The sequence below is a fragment of the Sus scrofa genome, chromosome 8, assembly GCF_054392235.1.
Source record: "Sus scrofa isolate SSC_HxYL_T2T_F1_AM1 chromosome 8, Sscrofa_HxYL_maternal_Yorkshire_Landrace_v2.0, whole genome shotgun sequence".
NCBI lineage: Eukaryota > Metazoa > Chordata > Mammalia > Artiodactyla > Suidae > Sus > Sus scrofa.
In genome coordinates this window covers 144,348,519-144,367,512 of record NC_139390.1, presented here as the reverse complement: position 1 = coordinate 144,367,512, position 18,994 = coordinate 144,348,519, and the positions used below count along the sequence as shown (strand labels likewise).

The window sequence follows — 18,994 nt, the reverse complement described above, 5'->3', positions numbered from 1 at the left end:
TTCCTTGAAAAAGACACATGCACCCGCATGTTCATTGCAGCACTATTCACAATAGCCAAGTCATGGAAACAACCCAAATGTCCATTTATAGAGGATTGGATTCGGAAGAGGTGGTATATATACACAATGGAATACTACTCAGCCATAAAAAAGAATGACATAATGCCATTTGCAGCAACATGGATGGAACTAGAGACTCTCATCCTGAGTGGAATGAGTCAGAAAAACAAAGACAAATACCATATGATATCACTTATAACTGGAGTCTAATATACAGCACAAATGAACCTTTCCACAGAAAAGAAAATCATGGACTTGGAGAATAGACGTGTGGCTGCCCGGGGGGAGAGGGAGGGAGTGGGAGGGAGTGGGAGCTTGGGGTTAACGGATGCAAACTATCGCTCTTGGAATGGATTTACAAGGAGAGCCTGCTGAGTAGCATTGAGAACTATGTCTAGATACTTATATTGCAACAGAACAAAGGGTGGAAAAAAAACGTATACCTGTAAGTGTAACTTGGCCCCCATGCTGTACGGCGGAAAAAATAAATAAATAGATGATAGATTATTAAAAGATTGGTGCCACTTATTAAAATAGATTATTAAAAGATTGGTATATCTTCAGAGGCTTAGTTTTTTAAACATAGGTGTTAATAGACAAAGGCTCTAACGGGAAGAGAAGATCTTTAAATGTTAAGACGCTAATATCTATAGTAACCAAAGGGGTCTAAGAAACTACCTTCTGAGAAGAAAACATTTAAACCAATAAACTTCACTTGTGACCGTATTCAGACATTGGTTTCCAAAAGAGCAAAGTGAGGATACTTCGTAAGGATTCCTATCATACATCATGTGTGTTCTTTTTTGCTCAGCCGTATGTTAACTTTCAACTTTGACGTGTGCCTTGGTGTCCTAACACCCTGATTCTCCATGGATATGCTACAGCCATCAATAAACCACAGAAAGTGAAGGCAGAATTGCGTTGTGATGATCACTGTACAGCTATAAATGTAATAAATTCGTGGAGTAATATTAAAAAAAATTGAAAGCAGAGCTCAGTGTTTCACGAGGACAGAGTCCTCACTAATGTGATGAGTTTCTAGATAGTAATTTAGATTGTTTATTTCCCATAAATTAAAAATGTGAGTATTCAGATCTGGAGCCTTACTGGATGCCGGATGACATGGGGCCAGAGCTGCCCCTCAGGAGCTGGGCATGTATCATCAGCCAAGCCTTACGGTCCAGTGGACACAGCAGCAATCCTGTGTGTGAATGGGGACAAAGACTTATGCAGGTCCAGACTGAGCAGGTTCAGAAAGAATAAGAAAATTACGAGAATAGACTCCCATGAAAACCACCTCTGTCGTACCAGTGCCTTTCCCGTAAATCATGCCATCTAGAGGTTGGCTGCACTGGCATAGGCTGGTTGACTACCCAGACCCCCCTCAGCAACAAAGGACTCATTATCCCACCCACTGTCATAGCCTGCCTTCAGCTCTCGGCCCTTCAGGGGCTTTCCTTCGCTGAAAGGAGCCTTGTTTCCTAAGATCACTCCCCTCCTTGAGCAGCCCACATTTGGCGACCACGGACAAAGGCATACCAAGATCTGGTTCGCTTGCCCCAGCTCAGGACGTCTCTCAGGAGCCCTCCTGGCCTTCGGGCTTCTCTGCAGGGCTGGCGGGGGCACTCCGTCAATACTGCATCACAGCTCCCTTCTCTCTCTGCCCAGTCCTGCCTCTCCCCTTTCCCTTCCACAGACTCTGTTCTCAAGAACATGCTTCCATACCTCTCTTGCATGTTAAATCCCTTTAACAGAGGGTGCCTCCTGCAAAGCCCAACCTGAAACAATTACGATCAGTTGACAGAGGAGGAAAACCCCAGGTCTGGTCCACAGATGGGAAGATGTGATACATCAGGACTTGTCAGAAATGTACAGCCGCCACCCTACAGCCTTCCGCAGCGGTGGCCCCGAAAGATGGGGTGAGGGAAAGGCACTCAGTGTTCACAGGTGGGAAGAGTACAGTGTATTGTTTACGTTTTGTGGACGGGGACTGCGGTTTGAGTTACGAACATGCACCGACTGCTTTGCCTGAAGGAACAACAATCAATGATCAGAGGCAAGAATCCGGAGAAGAGGCCAGCAGGCAGAGCACTGGCAGTGGCCACGGGGTGTGCAATGTCTACGTCTCACATGGACGCCCACTGACCTGCTTTCACCACCAAAGAGGCACTCAACAGCCAGCTGGGCAGGACGAGCCCGCCTGTGTCAATCAACGTACGTCCTCAGCCCAGGGGTGTGTTGGCATCATGCGTTACGAACGTTATGACCCTTGCTGCAGGGGCAGAGGCTGTAAATGGACTACTGAGCATGGCTTTCTCTCATCAAGAGTGACCCAGCTCCTGCCACGATGGAGTGCCCTCCCACCAGCAGCAGAGGGGCTCCTTCCCTGAGGAGACCAGCCAACCACCTGATGCCAACGCCGACCATCATGGGGGACCTCTTCCAGCTCGTGCCACCTACTCCAGAGTTGGCACCTGGGTTTTCCTCTTATACCTACAGAGCCTCCTCCAGCATGACCGTTAGAGTATTTGCCTCAGGCCTGAACCATCGGCAGGGCATCACTTCCGACACTGCCCCATGCTAACAGGTTGTGTTTGCGTATCTTTTAAGATGTGCGGTACACGCGTGTTCAGCGCAGGCAGGATGGAACACCGAGCACGCACTCCTGGGCGCTGAGCTCTGGTCCTGCGGGCTGAGCGGGCACCGCCTTGTGGGAGCAGGGCCTTCCTTCTTGCGGCGGCCGCTGTTAAGGCAGCACCTTCTTCCGAGAGGTCTGTGGAAGGAGCCTCTCTTGGGTCTGGGCGACATGTTTGCGCTTCTAGTTCCAACGGCACGTTTTCCTCATTGTCCCTCTCAGTGATGTCACTGAAACATTCAGATCTGATCCTCTCATCGGGCCAGGGGGTGGACACACCCTGTCGTAAACTGAGTGTCCAGAGTGTCATCTGTGGGGACGCCTTTCACCACTGAAAAGTGCTCAAAATCCAACACACCCTTACAACAGAGCACGCGAGGATCAGGCCGGCAAGAGGAAGCTGTCATGTTTGCGTGCCGCCTCCCGAAGTGAGGGTCCTTAAACACACGGGGTTATTTTATTCCAGCTACTTTGAGGCTCTGGCAGCCCACCTGTTGCTCTGGCTCCTGGGTGGGTGGCTCCAGCGCTCACTGTCTGAGCTTCAGCAGCAGCACAGGCCCCCTTCCTCGACCTCCTCGGCTGGCTGTGCCCGGCCTGCCCTGGGGCTGAGCACATTCTGCAGGCCGCTCCCACCTGCCTTTCTCTCTCGCTCTCACCCTCTCTTGAAATGTAACTAGTCTTTATTCAAAGTTGAAAAATGTACCATACTGCCTTAGTGCAGATTTTTTTCTGGTACAAAACACGTTGCAGCTGGTGAGAAGGCAATAAAAGATTTGATTCTTAAACTCGTAACTATAGATCATTCTTACAATATGTGCATATTCAGAATTTTGAACTGTCTTTTCTTTTTTCTAAATTTGCCCACAGTACTTGAGGTCTTGAAGCTAAGGCAGCTGTTCCAGAGAAGGAAGGAGAGGAGAAGTTAGCAAAAGTCAGGGAATTTCCAATTCTCGTTTGATGCCCACACACTGGGCCACCAGCCCGGCTATTTCTGTCATCAAAGAACAGCTTCTCACTAGTCTGGATGGCTCAAAAGATCCCTACCCTATGACCCTCATTAACTATCGTAGCATTTGCATAGCAGTTTGGATTTACTGAATGATTTACAAAAAGAATCTTTTTTTTTTACCCTTGTGGGTTGCATCCACTACAAAATCATTATTTACATTGAACAGAAAGCTGTACCTGTAATTTACCATATATCTTTCCTCTTCTATCTGCCTCATCTTGAAAAGAATAGACTGATTTAACAGCAAAAGCGATATAAGAATGGGTACATATTCACAGAATGAACACCGCTTCACTCAGCAGCCTGAGTGGAGTCGCTGACGGTAGACTAGAAGAGAAGAAAGGCTTCGCGGAAGCCCCGCCGAGGTGTGGCCTCCCGGGAGGATGCCGTAGGCACAGTCCTCCAAAACGTGGTGTTTATTCTGAAACTTCGCTCCCCCAACCACACAACCAGGCCGTCTTGCCACATACAAGGGGAATTCAGAACGGACCGTGGAGGAGCGATGACACCGATTACGGCTTTAGGCCTCGTTACAGGTCATGCCACGAATCCTCCTTGTTTCGCCCTTGAGAGTTTGGCCACTACCAGCGACACTGGAAAGGGAGTGAAAGAACCGAGGGGTGAAAGCCACGCACGGTACCTCGAAGCCTCTCCACAGCCTCCTCCAGAACCGCCGTGGAGACCAGATCTTTGAAGGTTTCAGGCCGCTTCTCGCAGGTGCAACCTGGCAGCACTTGACTCAGGCCTGTGTTGCAAATCTCTCAGTTCCTGCCTGTTCGGGTTTGTTTTTTTTGCTTTATGTTTGGTCGGGGGTTTGAGGCACTTATGAGTCTGTGAGTAATTATGCATCATTCAAAAGTGCAAGGGACTGTCAACGGGGACCTGCTGTGTCGCACGGGGAGCTCTACCAATACTCTGATAATCTATGTGGGGAAAAATCTGGAAAAGAATGGATGTGTGTATGCGTCTACCTGAATCACTTTGTTGTACAGCAGAAATTGTCACGACATTGTAAATCAGCTCCACTTCAGTAAGACTTTCAGTAAAACTTTTTTTAAGGAAGTTTTTTAAAAAGATGCAAGAGGCAGGCGTTCTCTCACGGAGCGGCAGGTTAAGGATCCGCCACTGTCACTGCCGTGGCTCGGGTTGGAACCCGGTCAGAAACCTGTGCATGCCACATGCTGCAGGTGCAGCCAAAAAATGGTGCAAGAGAGGCTCAGTGAACCTTCCCTTGACCAAGGGGAGGCAGAAGCTACAGAATAGATGTCCGCTCTTGTTGTCCAGCCGGTCCGTTCTGCAACGCGTCCCACAAGGGTCTCGGAAGGAGCCACAGAACCGAGCGTAGCCACCTCAGTGCCCGTGCTGGCTTTCCCTCCCTCCTGCTCATCCCTCCACCGCCTCTTCTTGCTCCTCCAGCATCACCTGCCTCTGGTTGTACAACGACCCAGGAATCGACCACCGAGGGAGAAAGCTTTGTCTTAGAGTCTGACTTCCGAGCATGTCTAAGACAAATTACCACCAGGGAAGCTGAGGCCGTGGTAAGCCAGAACGGAAGAGCTTCCCAAACGCGCAAGTGTGAACCACTCTGAGGTGTTATATTCTACACAGTCACCTGGGAACCGTTATGCTGTCAGGACTTACCCAAGTGACATTATATCTGAAGCTTTTAGAAAACTGCTTCGTTCCCGTCACATCGGATTCTCAGCCTGGAAACTATTCTCGGCTAGGTCTAAAACACCCAGCCTACGAAGTCTCCAGGTCCGGAAGGATTTCACATTTGCGTCCTCGGGAGGCAGACGGGAAGCTCCGAGGACAGTGCTCGGCTGGCCTTTGAACAGAGGGAGGCCTCCGCGCTGCGCAGAGAAGCGCTGACGCGAGTCCTCTCTGATTTCAAAACACCTCCGCTCATCTCTGAACATTTCCCAACCAAGCTGAAGAACCTGCTGCCTCCAGCACGGCACACAAGATGGGCCGGAGGCTCACAAACGCGCTCCCGGCTCGCCCTGAGGGGCACACGTTTTCATCCCACGCTGGTGCACAAACGTTCCCATGTGTGTCGGAATACACAGATTCGAGAACATCAGAGTCTCCGCTGCCACACGAAGGACTGGACAGGATGTTTCATGTGCATGTGATTGTCAACAAACCTTCGTCACTGGGATTTTTAGGTTTGTCACAAATCAAACGTTAGCATGCCTGAAAATTAAACCCAGGCGTTTTTCAAATTTGCAACAATTACCAAAAAAAAACCTCTCCCTTGGTATACATGACTCCCTTGCCAAGCGAATTTGGAGGGTACTGAAGTCTTTGTACAGTTTCAAATTAGAGAGTAGTGATAATTATATTAATAATCGGAAGTTACAAGCTATATTCAAACATAAAATTTATCATTTTAAAATTACTGTGTTCTCTGACTAACCTGAATTTAAATGAGTAACGATGGTGAGATGATAAAGATTATTATTGCTCACCCTTCCTAAGCACTTTCTATGTGCCAGCATTTTGCTACGCAAGGCATATATTATTCCATTTAATTCTCAAACAACTGTATCAGGCAGATTCTGATGATCTCTCCATTTTGTAGCTATAATTACACAGCCTCAGAGGAACTAAAAAGTTCCACTGCAAGACCCAGCTTGTAAATCATGTAACAGCAATGAAGTTTATTCAAATAACCAGAATCGAAGGGGGACACAGTTTCATAGCTCTCCAAGCCACGATTCAGCAATGGTGGCTTTCAATTGAGAGGAATGAGATCAGATTAAATGATAACAACGGATGCGCTCTTAAAATAAATTCATTTCAGGTTATGGATCTGCTGACAATCTACTAGAGTCATTTTAATTTAGTTTTTTTCCACTATACCGACGCCTCACTGATGCACAACGTTCTGTTAATTCCCCCTATTCAGTTACACGTATATATTCATACATTCTTGTTCATATGCTCTTCCATCATGAGCTATCTCAGGACATTGACCACAGCTCCCTGTGCTGTACAGCAAAGGCCTTGTTTACCCTCCTGCACATAATAGTCACCTCTGCTGATCCCCAACTTTGAGTAAAGTGGAGGACGGGGAGTCTGGGGTTGGGAGATGTGAACTATCACATGTAGAATGGATAAGCAGTGAGGTCCTGCCGCACAGCAGCACAGCACGGGGAACTCTATCCAATCACTTGGAACACGATGGAAGATAACACGAGAAAAAGAATGTGTGGCTGCATGACTGGGTCACTTTGCTGTACAGCAGAACTGGACAGAATATTCTAAATCAACTGTAATAGAAAAATTTGTAAAAGGAGTCATTTTAGAAAGAGATTCATTTTTAAATGACTCATAATGTGTGCAGTGACACCGAGCAATTGAAAGGGTCTTTAAAATATGTATTTCAATTATCAAAATACAGTGGGACTCCCCGCATTTGCTGTGGGGCCTCGTGGCCTTTGGCTGAATCGAGAACATCTGTTCGTCGGCTTCAGTGAGCACGTCTGTGGTCCTGCCACCAAACACCAAGGAACAGACACAACTTTGAGCCTCGTGACACGTGCCTTTTGCCCTGCAGAGTGGTCACGCCAACCCACTTGCATTTGGCGTCTCTCTCCTCACGCTGCCACTGTGTTTGATGCAAGTGCCCTCAGGCTCCTGGAGTTTACTCAGCGAAGGGGCTTTCTGGGCCTCTGTAGAATCCTTGGGGCTTTTTGCAGTCAGCCCTTCCCAGCTGTTCCCTCTCCTCCTGGCTGGGTTCCGAGGAGATGATGCAAGGCTGTGAACTGGGAGGGCGCTTGGGATCCAGCTGAGGGGAAAGCCTGCAGGAAAGGTTACAGAGACTCTGCCGCAAAAACAGAGCTGTGCCTCCGCCGGCTCTGGGCAGCAGGGTTAGAGGTGGGGACGCAAACAGCGCTCGACGTGTTCTGTCCCAGATCTGCTTTCCCGTCATTTATGCCACACTGGGAGGGGCCTTTGACATTTTTCCCCTTTCTTGTGACCATGGTTCAGTGTCTCATCATAAAGTACTGCACCAGATGATTGTACTGTCTTCGGGACAGGCCCTCAGCACAACTCTGAAGCGAGCCAGATGCTTCTGCCGAAGCCTCCTCCCTTTGGCATCGTCAATCCCTATTGTCTTTTTCGTTTGGATTTTGAACCCCCGAACCCTGCCCTCTCCGGATGTCAGAGTGTCTCGCCTACGGCTGGTCTCCGGAGGGACCGGGCGCTGCCCCTTCCTTCTAATTCTGTCTCCTCAAATCTACAGACTTTCACTGGCATGTAAATCTCAGGAGTCTGTCTGTTAACTGGGTTTAAATTTTGGAAAGGTTTTCTAGAGATAATCTAGTACATCAAAAAACAAAGCTAACAAGCCACCTTTGACACGGGAAAAGATATATTTGTAATATTTAGTTCCCCCTGTCCCTCAGCCATCATCACCCTGTCTGCCTTGCAGTTATGTCATTATATAATTTCACCACCCCTGAAGGCGGGTATAAAAAAAAAAAAAACTTCTTGGCGTCCCCGCTGTGGCACGGTGGACTAAGAATCCACCCGCAGTGGCCTGGATCCCTGTGAAAGCGAGAGCTCCATCCCCTGCAGTGGGTTAAGGATCCGGCGTTACTGCATCATAAGTCACAGATGTGGTTCTGATCTGATCTGGCTGTGGCTGTGGTGTAGGCCAGCAGTGGCAGCTCCGATTTAACCCCTAACCTGGGAACCTCCATATGCTGAGGGTGCGGCCCTTAAAAAAAGAAATGAAATGTGATAACCTGACTGATTTTGAGTATCCTGCATTAGCCAGAAATGACCCGTTATCCTACAAAACAAAATTGACCTGGCTCAATGTCTTAAACCAGAGGAAAAAATATAGAAACGGGAGTCAGGGAAAAAAGCGTGTCTTGTTAGCAGCTCTGCCACCTTCAGCTGTGGGAGCTTGGTCGTGTCACTTTCCTTGTGGGTAAGGCAGCTACGGTAAAGTCTCCCAGCGAGATTGCTACTCAGGCTAATAGGATTCTGTGACCGATCCAGGATGTAAAGATCCTGGGTGGAGTTCCCCATCGTGGCACAGTGGAAACGAATCCGACTAGTTCCATGAGGACGAGGGTTCAATCCCTGGCCTTGCTTAGTACTCAGTAGGTCAAGGATCCTACCTTGTCATGACCTGTGGTGTAGGTTGAAGATGCAGCTTGGATCCGATTTGCTGTGACTTTGGCAGCTGTGGCCAGCAGCGTAGCTCTGATTTGACCCCATGAAAGTCTGGGAACTTCCATGTGCCACAGGTGTGGCCCTAAAATAAAATAAAGTTCCTTGTTTAATAGCATATATTTGTGTGTTTAATTTTTTTGTCTTTTTTTTTTTTTTTTTTTTTTGAGAGCCACACTTACAACATATGGAAGTTCCCAGACTAGGGGTTGAATTGGAGCTGTAGCTGCCAGCCTACACCACAGCCACAGCAATACGGGATCCAAGCCTCATCTGCAACCTACTCTGAAGCTCACAGTAACTCCAGATCCTTAACCCACTGAGTGAGGCCAGGATTGAACCCATGTCCTCATGGATACTAGTCGGGTTCAGTACCACTGAGCCATGATGGGAACTCCCAGGAGCATATATTTTAATTGTTTTTAAAAAGAGAGAAAACAAACAAAAAAAGAAACTAAGAGAAAATCAGTAATAAAGAACCAGCCAGAGGCAAACAAATCTGTGCTCTTAAGTATCCTCTGATCCACGGCATGTGTCACAGTGTGTGTTCCCCATTAGGGACACACGAGCCTTCAGGGAAAAAAGGCAAGTCTACCCATTCGATATACAGAAGCTGGCATGGTGCGGTCTCCAGTCCCTTTTCAGCCTCTTCTCCCGAGGCTCAGCCTCCCACCCTGGCAATGTGTCTGGGCTCTCTGAACCCCCGGCCGTGTTATGTCTCATTACTTCGGCATAAGCCATTCCTCCCACCTAGGAAATATTTTGCCACCTCAATCTCCTGAAGAAACCAAGACACTTGCACACATGCATGTGCAGACCCCCCCCCCCCCCCCGCCACACAGACCCCAGCTCACTCTTTCCATTGTACCCACACTATGCCACAAAGATTCTAAAAACGGGGTAAAGGGTAAGTCCCCATATGGACTTTTATAAATGACCTTCGGGAAATAAAATCTCTCTTGAAATCATATGTAAAATTCTAAAAAAAAGGAAAAAAAGAGAAAAAACCCAAGGTGTTCCCACTGTGATGCAGCAGGATCAGCAGTTTCTCGGCAGTGCCCAGGCCACAGGTTCAATCCCTGGCCCTGTCATAGTGAGTGAAGGGATCCAGCGTTGTGGCGAAGGTCACGACTGCAGCTCCGATCTGAACTCCATATGCCACAGCCAATAAAGAAAAATAAATACAAATGTTTAAAGAATACGATTTGGAGCTTTGGTCACAGTTTCATAAGGGTCTCTGATCCGAAACAACGCAAGAACACGTGTTGCCGTTCGGAGTGTGAATCACCACTGTACTGTATTCTAGGCAGCAGTCTGGTCTTATTCATCTCTGCTTGCCCAGCCTCTAATTGTGCCAAGTGCTCCAGAGGTACTTGATGGACGACTAACTGCGTTTGCAGGAAAGCGTTCTCGGGGTACTGGAAACTGCGGTCACCATGCTATACGAGGAAGAGTGACGTTCGAGAAACGGGAAAGGCCATCTTTGCCCACCTGCCACGTGATAAATCCCGGTTGGTGCAGTTTACAATTTGCTAATCATTAGTGCTTTTTACGTACAAAATTAATTATAGCATAATAAAATCCAATTGCATTTGTTCTTAATTCTCCTCTGATCTGCATTCTGTTGTTTATTCTCATTTGTTCTGATAAGGTCCATTGTCTCTAATGTTGCCTCATAAAGGGTAAGAAATAAATCAATGGTATTTAGCTTTTCTAACCATCTGTTCTGGCAAACATCCCAAAATTCACTTTTAAATCTGGGTGCAGTTCATGTATTTTTGTCTTGTCTTAGGGAACATCTCTGGAGATAGGAAATGAGAGGTAGGAATGCCCTTTAATCTCACTGAAGAATTTGACTTGTGGGGATATTGCTCTGCAAATACTGTGGGTTTTCATTGCATGTTAAGAGGTTCAGTTATAGAACAAAGGCCAAGAATGGACAGTCTAAAAGCTCCCACTTAGAATCCTCCTTTGTGTTTTAGATTAGAGTTTTGCAAACTTTTCCCCATAAAGGAGCAGAGAGTAATTATTCTAGACTTTGCAAGTCATACAGTTTCTGTGCCAGTCATTCAGCTCTGCCATTGAAGGGCAAAACCAGCCACAGAACATGTAAAGAAACGAAAGTGGCTGTGTTCTGATAAAAGCTCTTTACAAAAAGAGGTTACTGCTGAATCTCTGCGGCTGGGTCAGAAGGGATGATGCCCTCCCTCGGGCCCTCCTGGGATGGAGAGTTTCATTAAGAACAGCGCTCTCACAGTCGCTGTTGTGGCTCATCTGTTAAGGACCCAGTGCTGTCTCTGTGAGGATGCAGGTTTGATCCCTGGCCTTGCTCAGTGGGGTAAGGATCCAGCATTGCTGCAAACTGTGGCATAGCTTGCAGAGGCGGCTCGGATCTGCCGTGGCTGTGGCTTGGCACAGCCCTGCAGCTGCAGCTCCAATTCGACCCCTGGCCCAGGACCTTCCATGCGCCGCAGGTGCAGCCATACAATTAAAAAAAAAAAAAGAGTGATATTCTTCCACTCTGATTCCTAGAGCCTCCATACACGAGAGTGCTGTCCCCGCCGATCCTGCTCTCCCGCTTCAGCAGCTCCTGCCCTTCCCTCTGTGACAGTGACACGGGGGAGGGTGCGAATGATGTGACGGCTGCTGTGTGGCGATCAGGTGCATTTGGAGAAGGACAGGAAAGAAGATGCAAAAGTGACTCCAGGTCTGCCAAGCTGGGTGAGTAAGAGGTGATACCCTTACTAGAAAGGCTAAAATCAAATGAAGTAAAATACATTTGAAAGGAAACATGACTCTACAACGTAAGACCGCTGCTACCATGAAACTCAACCCTAACATACACCCTGGGTTCCCACACTTCTTTCATCTTATCGTGTTAGCCTGACGAACCCCCATCCTAGTTGAATTCAACTCTGAGTGTTCCGCTCCTGCACGCAGCTGACCGGCGCTGAACAAGTGCACAACTTTAAGTGCACGTGCTCCCGTGTCAAACAGGCCTGATGCGGCGCCAGGGCAACGGACGTTTTGGTAACCCGTTTACTCTCCCGCACGTCCAGGGGACAGTTTCAAACACCCTCGGTCCTCATGTACCCAATACCCCCGCCCTCTCAGCCCAGCTGGCGACCTTGCTTCCCGTTTAAATAGAAACGGAAGTTCCTGCTGTGATACGCGGGGATCAAGGATCTGGCATTGCCACAGCTGTGGCCTGGGTTGCAGCTGCTGCTTGGATTCGAACCCTGGCCTGAGAACTTCCATATGCCCAAAAAGTAAATAAGCAAATGAATAAATACATACATACATACAAACAAAGAAAGAACAACTCTAGCAAGCTTGAAAGCAGGTATCACCACATCTAACCGCCCCTGGGCATCCACGCTCACGCGCTGTTTCTAGGTGGCTTCCTCTCCTCCTAAGAGTTTGTACAACCTGGGACTATTCCAGGGCCTTTGTACAGGAAACCACATGTCCCTTCGCCTACGCGAGGCTGTAACTCTAGCAATTCTTTCTCTTTGTGGCAGCCCCCTCTTCCCCCCTCCACTGAGTAGTCTCTTCCAGCGTCTCTCCAGCGCCCACGAAAGAATCCTCTCGGGCCCTCACCCCTCCAGCCGCGATGCCGCGGGTCTTCCTTTGAGAAGTGGTTAGTTACCCTTGGCCTCAGTGTCCCCTCCTTCGCCCTCGGGCCAGGGTCTCCTAAGCTCACCATCCTCTGCCCTGGAGTAAACCGCAGCTCGTCCGCAGACCCCTTCTCTTTCCGACCCACACACCTGCCTCGGTGATTCCCCCAGTTTCGTGACGTTAAATACCGCCTAGACGACGGTAAGGCCCCGTTTACAGCTCAGCCCAGCCGCTCTCTGAATTCCAGACACGTGTGCAGCCTGCGGCCTAGTTCACACTTCCGTGCTGACGTCTACCCGGTCCCCCAGCTTGCGGTATCCAGCACTGGACCCCAAACAGCCCAACCAGGTCAGAGCCTTCACCTCCCACAGTGAGGAGCGTCCCTCCTCCCTCTCAGCGGAAACCCCGACATCGTCCCCACGCCGCTCGTCCACGCCTCACGTCTCACGTTGGAAAAACCGACTGGTTCTGCCTCTAAATGCATGCAGAGTCTCCCTCATCTTCCTGCACCTACTGCTCCCAGCTTCTACAAAGCTCTCTGATCTCTCAGCTGACAACTGCGGTAGTTTCCGAACGGGTGTCTCTGCTTCCACTCCTGCCCCCACACTTTCCAGGGAGGCTCAGCACCAGCCACACGTCCACTCTTTTTTCAGAACCTTCCGCTGAATTCCCATCCCATCAGCGTCCAGGCCGTCATGACCAGGGATGCCTGCGGGGCTCTTGCCCTGGCACCGTCACCTCTCAGCTCATCTCCTGCTTTTCTTCCTCTCTGGCTCACGCTCCTCCAGGAATGCAGGCTTCCTGGGCTACCCGGGAACCCACCAGCCATGCTGTGGCCTCAGAGCTTCTGGACTCTGTTTCCTGTGCCTACAGGGCCCCTCTCCCAGACAGACTCTCTCTCTCACTCCCTTCCAGACTTTGTAGCCATACTGTCGTCCCAGCGAGGTCTTCACTGACTGCCTTACTGAAGATTGCAACCCACCCCTGTCTGCACCTTTTCACCAGGTGGCACCCTTTCCGCCTGCTCTCCGCCATGGAGACACGGATGTGGCTGTGCAGCCAGGCCAAGTCCTGTCCCGTAGGAGCTGCAGCAGCGGCTGCAGTGAAAGGCAGCCAGGAGCGCATGAGGCAGGACCTGCGATGCACCCGACACAGAGGCCCACTGGCACAGCCGCACCCAAATGTAGCCTGGATTTTCCAACCTGTCTACTTTAAAACACTGCCTCTCCTCTCCTTCTTTAAGGGAGCACGTGGAAGCCCATGTGAAACAGACTTCCATTCCTTCACCTGTTTCAAGCCTTCACCCACCCCTTGATCTTCCATCCCCATTTCCCTCTGTTTAAAGTTTTTGAAAATGTGCTTGCGTTCCTGTGCCTTCAGTACACAAGTGAAGGATGCACTTGACTTCACCGATGTCTATTTCCCAGTGCACCGGTTTGTGAGACCTCTGGAAAGGGGACTTTTCCTGTGCAAGGGCCAGGACATGCGTCATTTCGGGGGTGGGTTAGGAATGCCTGTGTTGGGATGTCTTAACAAGTGTGATTTTATAACACCTATTTTAACAACCCGGAATGACTGAGTAAATATGAAATAATATATCCCTCAATGTGTGCATTTGCATATTTACATGGTTTCAAAAATAAAGAGAAAATACATAATATTTGGGAATAAAATATGAAAATCACTTTTGCACATTACAGATGTCCTGATAACTCATAAGTGGTGAAACCATAGAAGGTCATATCTAATGAGCAAAAACATTTTTGATTTCACACTTCCCACATCTTGTCCTCTGTTTATAAGAATTACTTACGATGTTTGAAGATTTTAAGAATTTTTAAGTGGTAATTTAACCATTGAAACTAAATAAATACCTCTTGGTACAGTTTGGTATCACTAAGCTTTCATTTGTCAAAAAGGGATTCTGAAATCTTTTTAAGCTAATAGCTTAAAGACATATCTCATAACCTAAAGCCTGCATGATAAATTCTGTTGTTTTGTTTTTTAACCACTGTAAATAAATCCACTTTACATATTACCCACGTGACAGAGGGTGTTTTTTTGGGTGGGTTTAATTGTATATAACTGATTTTAGAATAAAAAATATTTTCAGGAATGTAATCATTTTTTTAGACACTTTCATGGACAGAGTAGAAGTGAATAATTTAAAAAATATATATTTTTCCAACTTTCAAAATCCCATGTATCTCCAAATACTTTTAGGGAAACTTCAAATTGTAAAGTCAAGGCATTGGCATTAAACCACTCATGACACCTTGGCTTCCGTGTCAATTCGGAAAAGAGACAGAAAGCTCAGATAAGAACCCAGTTACTGGAACCCGTTAAAAAGTGGGACATGTGACCTTGACCTGACCAATCATGATATCAATCCAGTGTCTGTGGCCACCAGTTCAGGTAAATATCCTCCCCCACATCCCTAGAATTTTCATGCAGAGGCTTCTGGGAACTTTTTCATTCCTGTAGGGCTCCCTGAATTAGGATGTGCATTTGAGGCTGTGTAACCATGTCACCTGCCACAGGGAGTACACCCATCTGTTTACAAAAACAAGTGTAAAATAATAAGCAGTGTATAGCTACCCTCTAAACACTGTTCCTTTTATTTCTATGTTACAGCCTGTGCTATAGCTGGAGAGCATGTGATCATCGCAGATCGAGGGATAATCCGGAAGAGTGAGAAAGCTGAGCACCCTCCAGCCCATACAAACCAGACTACAGCCCAGGCTGGGCACACCGGAGATCCAGGGACCAACCCGCACATTGACATGTGGCAACCAGAGAGGTTCAGGTCCAAGAGGACCAGCTAGAGGGATCTTGAACTCACCGCCTCCTGCGGACAGACCAGATCTACAGCCACATATGGAAGAAACCTCAAAACTTTAGCTGAGCAACTCCAACAGGACGGATGAACAAGAAAAAACCCACCTCATGATGGGTAGGAGAGGCTGAGACACAATCTCAGAATAAACCACACCCCAAGCCACGCAACCCACAATCAGGAGGGAACCTGCAAGCTGGAGCTTCTCCTGAGGAGCTGAGTGTTTGAACCCTGAATCTGGCAGCTCAACTCTTTTTTTTTTTTTTTTTTTTTTTTTTTTGTCTTTTTAGGACCAGACTCACGGCATATGGAGGTTCCCAGGCTAGGGATCGAATAAGAGCTGTAGCCACTGGCCTACACCACAGCCACAGCAATATGGGATCCGAGCTGCATCTGTGATTTATACCACAGCTCACTGCAACACCAGATCTCTGACCCACTGAGAGAGGCCTGCAACCTCATGGATCCTAGTCAGGTTAGGTAACCGCTGAGCCATGACGGGAACTCCTCAGCTCAGCTTTTAAGAGTTGAGAGGCACCTGAGATACAGCTCCCAAACATCTAGGTTTGAAAGCCAATGGGGTGCTTGTGTCCACAAGACCCCCAAGGCACCAGTCAATGGATAACCAGGTCATAAATGGCTCACGAGGCTCACTGTGGCCACACTCTAGAGCCAAGTGCAGAAGCAGCGACCGAACCACCCAGGCTCCCTGTCAAAGAGGTTACGAGCTTGTCTTCACAGCTGCAGCCAAGGGGCAGGCTTCTGACTAAACGCACAGCCGATCCCCTTCCAATCCTCTCTAGAGCCTCCGGAAAGCCGGCGCTCTCTCCATGCTCCCTCTGTGCAAAGATACATATTTTGGCTGCTTCTCTTGTTCCTGCTAATATTTGGTCTTTGACCTTGGTTCCTCATACAGAACTCCTAAAACCTCTGTAATTTCCTGAGTGATAAGAACATTTCTCATTTTAATGCGATGACTTTTGGTGGGCTTCGGGATGGGGCGAGCTCACTAAAAAGCCCAAGCCATTATTCAAAGTTTGGAACATTCAGCCCTGTTTCTCCATCCTCCAGGAAGGGGGAGGGATGGGAAAATAAGTTAGTAACCTGTCATGCCTACTTGCTAAAGCCACTGTAAAAATTTCCAAAGTACAGTTGGTGAACACGCCCACGTTCCGGCAGAGCAGTGCTTCCCTGCGCTGTGGGGACAGACGTTTCTGTGCTCGCGTCTCTCCTGGCCCTCACCCTACGCGTCTCTTTACCTGGCTATTCATCTTGATGCTTTTGATCATATCTTTTATCATATAATAAGCTGGTACCTGCACATAAATGATTCCTTGAGGTCTGCGAGTTGTCCTGGCAAATTATCAAACCCAAGGAGTTGGGTGTGACAACGCTGTTCCATAGCCAGTCTGTCAGAGGTACAGGTGACAACCTGGGACTTGTGCTTGGCACCTGAAGTGGGGGCAGGAGCCCCTTACCTGTGGGATGGATGCTAACTCCAGGTAGATGGTGTCAGAACTGGCTGGAGCTGTAGAACACCCAGCTGGTCACTGTGGAAATAAACAGACACATCAGGTGTCAGAAGTGTGGTAAGTGTGGTGGTCACGTGAGAGTGAAGAAGACAGTGCATTCCCCCCCGAAGGCAGGAGACCTGGAAAAAGGAGGTCTTGGTTACCTTGCTGGAATCCCGCAATCCTGGACCTGAATCTTGCAGAAATAACAGCAGCTATAATCCCTTTGTTTCTAATGGGAGTTGGAGTTAGGTTTGTGTCACTATCAACTAAAAGAAACTTGATTAAGGAACAAGGTAAGAAGCTAACGAAGTAATTAATTCATTATTAACTAATTCATGATTAATAATTAATTAATCAATGCATGATTAAGAACGAACTCCCACCACAAGGAATCCAGAAGGGATCTGAGTTGCTTTGTATAGGGCGATGCCAGGTCTGCTAGATAAGCTGTACTCATCCTCCCAGACAAGCCAGAGGGATTCCCAGGAGAGCCTGGTTCCTTTTTGACTGCCAAGGAGAGACACTCAGTCAATGTGTGTGTGATTCATTTTGAACACATACATTGGTCTTAGCTGGCTGTAGTACTGGATACTGCTTATGGGACCCTTGTTCTCTGAATACAGGAAGTGGGGTCTGCAGTGAAAGGCAGATGCTTTCCTAAAGTTTGCCATCGTGACTGTCACATTCCTGAGGATAGAGCTGTACCTTTCAGACAAGTATGTTGAGGGTGGTTGTGGAGAAAAGCAACACTTAAATGACTGGATGAGCTCTCAAAGGCAGAGCTATGAGTAACAGCTTTAGGGCATAAGAGTCAAATGCAATAAAGAGAATGACGCTCTAGCATTCCTCATCATTAGACGCGTTCAAGTAAGATTTTTCAGAAATACAGAAGATTCTTAAATTGAGTAGAGGAGCAGGTGACTCCCGCGCTGGTGTGGAAGAGTTCTACACTGTTTGCACCTCTGAACTTCAAGTTTTCCGTCCTCCAAAAGTCACGCCTGAGTGTTCACTGGGCGAATGATTTAGCAGTCACACAGAAATCTGAATAACTGGCATTTTCCTACTGTCTTATATTTGTGTAAACCACCCTTAGCCGTGTGAACAACTAGAATACTTCAACTCGATATACTCTATTGCTTTACCTTTAAAGACATCATGTCAGATGTTTAAACAAGTGGCTGCTCTCAAGAAAATGGATCTCAAGACACAAGAAATAAATCATAATGACCTCCTTATTCGGGGAAAGTTTCACTTACAATAGAAAGAAAAAATAGGAGGGTGGGACAGTGCTTTTCTGAAAATTTTATTTTCCCAAAGATCCTTTTAAATTTGAATCGTTTAATCAACCATCTGATTCTGATTTCAAGTCAAGAGTCATAGAGGTCCATTTTATTATAATCAGAAAAACTCGCAGTCATTGAAACACTGATGGCAGAGAATAAGGCCCTTGCCTGTGCTGGACGGAACACAGGAGAAGAGGAGAAAGACGTCATTAGGTCCCTCATCAACTTAAGGGTGTTTTCCTCGGCCAGAACCACCCCAAAGCCAACACTGGGGAGGTATCTCCTACTTTTGCACCTAACAATCTCTGTTCCATCCCTTGCATGATCTGTGTGTCACTGAAACTCTTCTAAGTGTCTAAAGAAAGACCTTTGGGGAGTGAAATATATTTTTGCAGGTACTGATGTGACCCGTGGGTTTGGGGTTACCAGTGACCCCAGTGAAGAGACCCTAGGGAAGGGACAGAGAAGGACAGACAGGAGAGCCTGTAGCTGCCCTACCGCCGTTGCTCTGTTCACAGTGAGGATTGAGCCATGCTAATCCCCTTGGGTTTTTTATCTACCAAAACAGCTTGGGCCCATCAGCAAATTGCAGTGGCATATGGTCCAGGTTTACGAGTAATCTGGCACATGATTAAAGCAAGGGGGATGTTATTTCAGCAAATACTGAAAGTATTGTAGGAGAATTTGGTGGGGTTTTTAAAAGTCAAACTGATAAAATTATAATTATTAGGGACCTCCAAGAATCAAACAATGTAGATTTCGTTGAATTAAAAGTTCCTTTAGAAATAGGAAGTTACTTTGGAAAAGAAAAGCCGGTGCCCTGCATGCTAAGCAACAGTAGTTTAGTTT

At 47.6% G+C, this 18,994-nt stretch overlaps 1 long non-coding RNA gene across 3 annotated transcripts in view; it reads left to right on the top strand.

Annotated features, from left to right (window-relative positions):
- Positions 1-18,097, top strand: part of LOC102167132 (uncharacterized) — a 659,279-nt gene extending 641,182 nt beyond the window's left edge. For all 3 annotated transcript variants that reach the window (XR_014813524.1, XR_014813529.1, XR_014813528.1), the window contains 2 exons: positions 10,295-10,405; positions 15,147-18,097. This is a non-coding gene — a long non-coding RNA (uncharacterized LOC102167132). The remainder of the gene's footprint in view (positions 1-10,294; positions 10,406-15,146) is intronic.
- The last annotated feature ends 897 nt before the right edge of the window (positions 18,098-18,994 follow it).